This window comes from Daphnia pulicaria, unplaced genomic scaffold, assembly GCF_021234035.1.
Source record: "Daphnia pulicaria isolate SC F1-1A unplaced genomic scaffold, SC_F0-13Bv2 h1tg000228l, whole genome shotgun sequence".
Classification (NCBI taxonomy): Eukaryota; Metazoa; Arthropoda; class Branchiopoda; order Diplostraca; family Daphniidae; genus Daphnia; species Daphnia pulicaria.
Genome location: NW_025804902.1, coordinates 10,001 through 17,500, shown reverse-complemented (window position 1 = coordinate 17,500; position 7,500 = coordinate 10,001). Strand labels below are relative to the sequence as shown.

General features: G+C 48.8%; 3 non-coding genes across 3 annotated transcripts in view; all 3 read right to left on the bottom strand.

Moving 5' to 3' along the window:
- Positions 1-879, bottom strand: part of LOC124319961 — a 4,576-nt gene extending 3,697 nt beyond the window's left edge. Inside the window, exon 1 of the ribosomal RNA XR_006913654.1 lies at positions 1-879. This exon is cut by the window's left edge and continues 3,697 nt beyond it. This is a non-coding gene — a ribosomal RNA (large subunit ribosomal RNA).
- Positions 880-1,522: 643 nt separating this feature from the next.
- Positions 1,523-1,675, bottom strand: LOC124319962. Its single transcript, XR_006913655.1, has one exon. It is a non-coding gene; the product is annotated as a 5.8S ribosomal RNA (ribosomal RNA).
- Positions 1,676-2,606: 931 nt separating this feature from the next.
- On the bottom strand, positions 2,607-4,901 carry LOC124319964. The gene has a single exon (XR_006913656.1). It is a non-coding gene; the product is annotated as a small subunit ribosomal RNA (ribosomal RNA).
- Positions 4,902-7,500: the final 2,599 nt, after the last annotated feature.

The following is a 7,500-nucleotide window of genomic DNA, read 5'->3' as shown; positions in this document are numbered from 1 at the left end:
ACGACTTGCGCACATGTTAGACTCCTTGGTCCGTGTTTCAAGACGGGTCGGGTGGGACCCGACTTCTACTCTCCGCTCTGGGCCTCCACAGGTTGAGCACCGCAACTTTTTCTCTTTTACAAAAAAAAGCTACGACACCTCCCGGGAGGAGACAGGTCACGACCGGGCAGTACTGTTGGGAAACGCCGCGCTCGTCATCGCGGCACCCGCGAAGGTAACCACGAAACTCGCTAACGGACGCCCCGTGTAACAGACACCCAGTCGGTCGCGGAGTCCTACTAGGCCCCCCACTTGCGGACCTTGGCGTGGCTATTGCGATCGCAGAACGACTTATGCAAGAGAGCCGCCAATTCAGGCAGTCTCCATGCAGCGTTAAGGGCATACAACCAAGTGCCGGGAGCGGGGACTTGTTCGACCTTCGAGGGCCCACCCGTTTAACCCCCTGAACGGTTTCACGCACTCTTGAACTCTCTCTTCAAAGTTCTTTTCAACTTTCCCTCGCGGTACTTGTTCGCTATCGGTCTCGTGGCGATATTTAGCCTTAGAAGGAGTTTACCTCCCGCTTAGGGCTGCACGCTCAAGCAACCCGACTCTTGGGAAGGGATCCGATGCACGGTCTCGGCTCGTCTTATCTACGGGCCTGACACCCTCTGTGGGTTGCTCGCCCCGTTCATGGAGACTTGGACGATAGATACCGGACAGACGCGCACGATCCTCCCGAACACCACATTCCTCGGCACCCGCTCAACCGGGCGCGAGGTTCGGTGCTGGGCTCATCCCTGTTCGCTCGCCGCTACTAAGGGAATCCTTGTTAGTTTCTTTTCCTCCGCTTACTGATATGCTTAAGTTCAGCGGGTAGTCTCATCTAAACTGAGGTCAGAATGAATTGTTTGTTTTCAAAAGGAGACAACACTTTATCTAGCTCGGCAGACTTTGGCGTTTTAAAGCCGGGAAAGATTGAATAATTGCCGGTTCAAATTTTTTTTTTTCGAAATAAAGCGAGTCTCTCGTTATTCGCAAAAATTAATTTACGAAAAGTGACAGGGCGTCCTGCGGCTTTTTGTATTGAAACAACGCGTCGTGCGCGAACCAAGCTTGCATAACGAGCGGTTAGAGTGAGTGATAATTCGCGGTGGTCGACACTTCGACACGCCCGGCGCACACACACACAACTAAACTCGCGTTGAAGCGGTATATCGCGCACACGCAGCCGACACCTTGTTCGAGAAGATGTGTTTATTTCTAAAATTTTTTTTTGAGTTGGCTCAAAAATTTCCCATCTGTTTTGCCATCGAAAAAGGTTTCTTTTGAATAGAGAGGAAAAAAACAAAACAGGGCGAACCTTCTTTTATTTTTCCCCCTTTTTTGTATTTGAGGCATCGCGGACACTTAAGTCGCGCGGCACCCAGACGTTAGAGATTCGGGAGCTTTTATGCGGTCAGGCCGGGTGAAAAATAAATCTCGCCGCGACCCAACATGCAAAACCAAGACTGAAAAAATCTCTGTTCGTTCATCATTCGACCGACCCTCAGTCAGATGTGGCCCGAGCGAGAAGCTGGGCCGCCATTTACGTTCAAGATTTCGATGCTCCATGTGTTCTGCAGTTCGCATGGATTAGCGCACTTTGCTGCGCTCTTCATCGATCCACGAGCCTAGTGATCCACCGTTCAGGGTCGTATATAAAACGACATATTCGTTTTCTTCTCTCTTTTTCTCCAACCCGCCCAAGCAAATGAATGCGAGGGCGGAGAAAGAAAGCCAGAAAGAAAATGTTCCGATAAACACTCGTACTAGAATTTGGGTTTAGTGTGTTATTGTGATTTTGAATTCTTCCTACTTCATCGAGAGGGCGAAGGGCAAGCTTAAAAAACATTCGGTTTTCAACGGCATAGTGTCGGGCTTTGGAGTGTTAGTCTATACGACGCACACGCACGCAACCACGAGTATCTACGCCCGAAAAGAACGTCCAGAGTAAAGTCTCACACTTTCGTCCCCCACCGAGAATCAAAAAATCCCGAAGACGAAGAGAGAAACAAAAAAAAACAATTTCGATTGGGCGTATCCGCTTTAAACCACCGCGCATCAGAGCGCCTGATACCCGTTCAAAATCTTGATGTTTTTTTTTTTTTCCGACTCTCCATCCACCGAGTTTTTATTTTTCAAAGTGTTTGATTTAGGGACTAAGACTTTATAAAATCTCCTTTATTGTTCCTTCGGTACTCGCGGCCCAGGCGGGCTATCGTATTCTTCACTCTACTAACGTCAACACTGTGAGCGCCGCTAAAGGTCGAATGAATCTATAGAGACATTCACCATCGAAGCAGGAAGAATTTGCTCACGGCCATAGACCAAATCGAAAGACTTTGTGTTTTTTTTTGAGCCGAGAGGAAAGAAAAATCAATTTGAAAAGGCGAATCCGCTTTAAACCACCGCGCATCAGAGCGCCTGATACCCGTTCAAAATAAATGATTTTCTTCCGTCAACCCACACATAGTTCATACGATGTCTTACGCCGAAAGACTTTTGATGGGGTTTTTTTGTTTTGCAACTTTTAGTTGTTTCGTGCTCAACCAAAGCCATATGCGCAAAACATTTGTCTTGTTCGTTTATGATCCTTCCGCAGGTTCACCTACGGAAACCTTGTTACGACTTTTACTTCCTCTAAAGGATCAAGTTCGACCATCTTTCAGTCTCGCCGTTGGTAGGCACCGCACGGGCAGAGATTGCTCCCCACTCGACGGCACCCCGACAAGCCCGTCCGAAGGCCTCACTAAATCATTCAATCGGTAGTAGCGACGGGCGGTGTGTACAAAGGGCAGGGACGTAATCGACGCGGGCTAGTGACCCGCGCCTACTAGGGATTCCTGGTTCATGGGGATCATTGCAGTCCCCAATCCCAACCACGAAGGAGGTTCAGCGGTTACCCGGTCCTTTCGGACAGGGAGAGTGAAACACGCTGATTCCTTCAGTGTAGCGCGCGTGCGGCCCAGGACATCTAAGGGCATCACAGACCTGTTATTGCTCACTGTCACGCGGCTGGACGCCGCTTGTCCCTCTAAGAAGACTGCGTGACGGACGCGAGAGCAGAAGGTATCGCCGGGGATGACGACGACCGAATAACAATAGAGCCAGCCCCCGCGAGACATTCCCGACAAAGCCCCGCCATACCTCATCCGCCAGGCAACCAACCCGTGAAGGCCGTACACCCGACGAACAGAGCACAACGAAACCAAGCCGAGAGATTGCCTCACTAAAGGAACCAGTCCCACCGAGACCCGAATCGCCGCCACCTGATCCCGACGCCTCCGTACTCCCTTCGGTTTCAATTGATAAAACCCGTCACCTATTTAGCAGGCTAGAGTCTCGTTCGTTATCGGAATTAACCAGACAAATCGCTCCACCAACTAAGAACGGCCATGCACCACCACCCACCGAATCAAGAAAGAGCTCTCAATCTGTCAATCCTTCCAGTGTCCGGGCCTGGTGAGGTTTCCCGTGTTGAGTCAAATTAAGCCGCAGGCTCCACTCCTGGTGGTGCCCTTCCGTCAATTCCTTTAAGTTTCAGCTTTGCAACCATACTTCCCCCGGAACCCAAAGACTTTGGTTTCCCGGAAGCTGCCCGTCGAGTCATTGGAGTAACTCCGACGGATTGCTGGTTGGCATCGTTTATGGTTAGAACTAGGGCGGTATCTGATCGCCTTCGAACCTCTAACTTTCGTTCTTGATCAAGGAAAACATTCTTGGCAAATGCCTTCGCTGTTGTTCGTCTTGCGGCGGTCCAAGAATTTCACCTCTGTCGCCGCAGTACGAATGCCCCCGTCCGTCTCTATTGACCATTACCTCGGGTCCAAAAGTAAAAGACCAGCAAAATCGGACCGAGGTCCTATTCCATCATTCCATGCTGCGATATTCAGGCGTTGGGATACACCTGCTTTGAGCACTCTAATTTGTTCAAAGTAAACGTTGCCGGCCGCCCGAGACACCCGGTGAAGGGCACCCCGAACGATTGACTGGGTGGAGCGAATCGAGTCAACTACGACCAAAATTTAAAAAAGAACCCGAAAGAACTTTCCAACTCTGGCCGCAGATACAACAACGACGCACCGACCACCACTCCGGCGATGTTGTCCGACCGTGAAGAGAGTCGGGCTTTGACACCCGGGCTCCCAGAGCGTGAAACGCAACACCCTTGATTCAGAGCGGCGCCGCCCGGCCGAAGACAGACATCCGACTACGAGCTTTTTAACCGCAACAACTTTAATATACGCTATTGGAGCTGGAGTTACCGCGGCTGCTGGCACCAGACTTGCCCTCCAATGGTTCCTCGTTAAAGGATTTAAAGTGTACTCATTCCAATCACGGGGCCTCGGAAGAGTCCCGTATCGTTATTTTTCGTCACTACCTCCCCGTGCCGGGAGTGGGTAATTTGCGCGCCTGCTGCCTTCCTTGGATGTGGTAGCCGTTTCTCAGGCTCCCTCTCCGGAATCGAACCCCGATTCCCCGTTACCCGTTGCAACCATGGTAGGCGCGTAACCTACCATCGACAGTTGATAAGGCAGACATTTGAAAGATACGTCGCCGGCGCGAAGGCCGTGCGATCGGCGTGAAGTTATCCAGAGTCACCAAAATTGGTACGGTGCGCGAGCCCGAAAGCCCGGCCCCGACTGGTTTTGATCTAATAAAAGCACCTCTTCTGCGAGCCCGAAAGCCCGCAGTCGAGGCTCGAGTGCATGTATTAGCTCTAGAATTACCACAGTTATCCAAGTAGGATGGAGTGGATCTAAGGAACCATAACTGATTTATTGAGCCATTCGCGGTTTCGCCGTCTAGCGGCTTGTACTTAGACATGCATGGCTTAATCTTTGAGACAAGCATATGCTACTGGCAGGATCAACCAGGTATTTCGTGTATGTTTGTTTGATATGCATCCGGCGAGTTGCGGGTTTTTATTTCGCCCACGCATCACCAAACACACACCAAATCAACACGTTTTTCGTTTTTTTTCTTTTTCTTCGGAAACTAAAATTTTTGATCGCAACGCCTGGCGTGTCACAGCGAGTCCCAGTGAAGAGAAACACCGATCCGATCCGTTTGTTGGATTTTTTTCATTTCAATTTCCAAAGTCAAAGACCATTCAACGGTCTATGAGCCCAAAGTGAATCGGATTCATTCGACCGGTCTTGATATATTCATCAACTTTTTTTCCCGTATTACGGTTTTCGACGGTCATATGTGGCGTGCTGTATGCTCATAAGTCAAGCCTGCTTTACTAAGCTGACAAGCATACATCTTTTAAATTTTTGTGGGCTCAGAGTTTTATTTTTATTTTTCCACCGCCGAGGCACACTCTCGCATCACCCCGCACGACACACACACACACACACACCTCACCGCTCAACGGTCACACGAGGCAGAATTTTCCGCAAAGACTTTCGAAGAGAAAGAGAAAACTCGGAACAACCGCGGTCAGAGGCCAGCATAGAGGCATCGTATAGAAAGTCATGGGCGGAAAAAAACAAATCATTTCAAGTCGAGACAAGCAACCAGACTACCCCTATAAAAGTGCGCAATTCTTTAAGAGTTCACCGAAGAATGACCGAGATCAAGTATGCACGAAACGAACATATTCCAAGGGCAGCTGAATAAGCGATTCTGCGCCGAAGCGCGAGAAAAGCAAGCGGTACACCGATGGGGATCGTTTTTTTTATCGTGTTAGATTCGTTGTTGTCAAGCAAGGATTCTCAAAATGTTTTTTGCATTGCACCCAAGTTTCGTACTGATTACTTGTCGCAGACCGGTGACTGTCAAAAAAAAATTTTTTACGTTTTTTCTTGAGAGGTCACTGCCTACACACAACTCCGGGCGGGCCGTACACTCACAGCCGTTTGAATTCTCCCTTCGTGTGTCATGGCCATAACTGAGCGTACATCTTACCGGGCGCCGAGTTGATCTGGCTTGTTCGATGAACGTTCGGGATACGTACAATCGATATAGCTCCAACCGTAACTCGTTTGTAATTACGCCGGCCATACTCAGCGGGCGCTCAGCTCAGCTCTCGATATCTTCCGTCGAAGGGAAGTTCGTAGTAAAAGAGAGTCAGAGTCGACGCCACATTTTGCGGTCCTCGCATCTCATCCGATTTTTGAATTTTATAGATTTGCCATCACTTCCACCCAATTCTCTCGTATATTTCAATCTCTTGACTTTGTCCGACCGGGCCGTCTTCGCCCCCCTTCAACTCCGTCCATCTCCACTTCTGTGTTCCACACAACGAGCTTCCGTCAAACGGCAAAATGTGAAATATGCGCACGCCGCACGAAATAATTTGAAAGCGTTCTGTTTGGTGGCTTTTTTATTTTTTATCTCTCGGCTCACACACACACACACACATTTCCGCCTGAACGGTAATTTTTTTTTGATACGGTGTCAAAAAGTGAAAAGACGCGCACCATTTTCTTTTCTCTTCCGTATCGTCGCTGACGGTAAACGCTGATGGTTATGATGCCGTAAGTTTGGAAGAAAGAATCTTTCCCGTCTTGTCTTGTTACGGTAAAATAACAAAGAACAAGCGTCCGATTTCTCTCACAGACGGCCACAGACAAACCACACGTGCCGAAGAAACGAAACGTCCGAAACCAAAAAAATGTTTGACGCGCGCACCTCTTCTGAACTTTTCGACCAAGAGTCGTTGGATCGAGTGACGAGCTTCTCAGCTGTCGCACCAATCGGTGAAGCGGGCGTTTGAATTCCCGTCCACATCGCGGTTCGGATATATTTTTACATATACCGACCATCGGAAATTTCGAAAACGGTTTTACCGAAGGAATGATATTTCACACACCGACAGCTCATCGAGTTCGTCTCCGTTCAACGGTTTTTTTTTTTTAAGACTTTTTGATCGCATGGGGCTAAACTGGTTAGAGCAAAGCCGCGATCCAAGCAGTGAAAAAAAAACAAAGACAGTGCAAGCGCGATCGAACGGAATCGAAACTAAAATCATGTGAAGTGGCGGGCGGAAAGGAGCTCAGCTACGGTGGAAATGAAACTACAACTAACGCCGAACCGGACAACTTCCCATTCTGCGTCTTCGTTTCATTTCCCAAAGCTCCCCGTCGATACCAAAGTTTTTGCGTCGAAGCTACTAAAGAAATTTCGCGCTTTCCTTTTCGCCTCTTTCGCCTTCCCTTCGATATCTATCCAACCACCGGCTTCGACTTTATTTCTTTCACCCGTCTATTCGCCCGATAGTCGACGGTCGGCCATTCTTTGGTATCGGCCAGGCGGACTAACAAGAAGTAAGACTCGTTTGAAAAATTTGGACCGGGCTTTACAATCGCTGCTTGTCGTAATGTCGCAAATTTGAAAAAAATTTTCAATTCGAGAAACCAAACTATTCGACACTTCGAAAATTTTTGGGACTCTGAAAATTTTTCCGAGTTTAGGAATCGAGACCTCTTCTATACTAAGGAAAACCACTAATGTTCCGCCGCATAATGTCTC